A 1806-nucleotide genomic window follows, 5' to 3' on the forward strand; every position below is an offset into this window, starting at 1 on the left:
TTGTCAGGCATTGGAACAGGCTGCCCAGGGAAGTGGTTGAGTCACCATCCCTGGAGGTATTTGGGACATGGTTTAGTGGTGGACTTGGCAGTGTTAGGTTACCAGTTGGACTCAATGATCTTAAGGGTCTTTTCCAACCTAAACAATTCTATGATTCTAAGTACACACTCTAAGTAAAAATTGCAAAAAATCCAAATCTGTGAATCCTGGGATTATACACAAGGACAGGCAGAGATGGAAACGCTAACAGGGATGGGGCCAAAGCCATACTTACTTGGCAACCATAACAAGTATTACGATTTTAAGATTTACAACTTGGTTGTTTCCCAAGTTAGCAGCAAACAAGGTAGAAGCAGGTAGAATATTTTGCATCTCTAAATTTGGTCTTCCCTTTCTTTAATATAAAAGTACTATTAAAAGAAAGCTATGGAAATACCATTATTTTCAAGTTGCACATTGGAAGTATAAAATACTTTTCTGAGACTACATCATGGCCAGAATCATCAACTACCTTCTGGTAGAAATCTGGATTTTAATTTTTTTTTTAAATCATCTATGTGTCAGAAAGCCACCTACTAGCTTAACTTGCATTTCACTGCCAGAAAACAAACAGATACAATAAATAACGTTTAACTTCCATACTTTTTTTGAGAAACCTAGCCACTGGGATGGAAATCTCTTACTATTGCTGCTTAAATCTGAATCGGCCAAATCTCAAATTTAACAGTGAAAACTTTCTGCAGTCAAAAGAAAAGGCTGAGTATTCTGATATTGCTCAAGGGGTACATAAATATAATTTTGGGGCCTTTCCTTTGCCTTCTCTTGCAAACTCTATTTCCTGTTCTCCCTGTATTTGGCATTTAAAGATGAAGTTAACTGTATCCGCAAGCACAAGAGTGAATGAATCAGACATGGAAAGAATGGAAACATTATTTTAATTAGGTGTAAAACATCATTTCAATAAGGACAACTAGTACAAGCAGGTGATCAGAATTGCTTGTTACTGGCCTCAGGTCTTCAATATAATTTATGGATTTTTTTTTTTTTTTTATATATTATTGTTACTTATTACGTGATACTGGCTTAATGGGGCTAGATCAGGCTTTTAAAATTATAGCTGTGCCAACACAAAAGAATTGCTTCAAAAACATCTGGATGGGATGATTTGCTTTTTAATTACTCAGCAAGCACATCAAGAGCAGTTTCAACAGTCAGAAAAATATTTAAAAACACTGATGTTTTAGTATGACCTATAGTGTCATCCTATGACAGGAAACTGAAATAATAGTATTGGAAGACATTTAGACTTTTAAATACATTTTTTCATCTAGAACTTAGGAAACATCTGTAAAGGTAGCTATAATTATTTTTTCTTTATTTGCAGTATCAGGATGACTCAATTAGTAGCAAGCATCAGATTTACTTATTACAAAGGGCACTGCTAATACAAAAGGATTAATTTGAATTTTGCTTTCTTTTTTTAATTCAGTAATTTCGGTAAGCCTCAAAATCATAGAATCATAGAATAGTTTGGGTTGGAAGGGACCTCTAAAGGTCACCTAGTCCACCCCCCCTGCCGTGGGCAGGGACATCTTCAACTAGATCAGGTTGCTCAGAGCCCCGTCCAGCCTGTTTCCAGGGATGGGGCATCCACCACCTCTCTGGGCAACCTGTGCCAGTGCTTCACCACCCTCAGCGTAAAAAATTTCTTCCTTCTATCTAGTCTAAATCTACCCCCCTTTAGTTTAAAGCCATTCCCCCTTGTCCTGTCGCAACAGGCCCTGCTAAAAAGTTTGCCGCCATCTT

The sequence above is a fragment of the Aptenodytes forsteri genome, unplaced genomic scaffold, assembly GCF_000699145.1.
Source record: "Aptenodytes forsteri isolate BGI_AS27 unplaced genomic scaffold, ASM69914v1 Scaffold62, whole genome shotgun sequence".
Lineage (NCBI taxonomy): Eukaryota > Metazoa > Chordata > Aves > Sphenisciformes > Spheniscidae > Aptenodytes > Aptenodytes forsteri.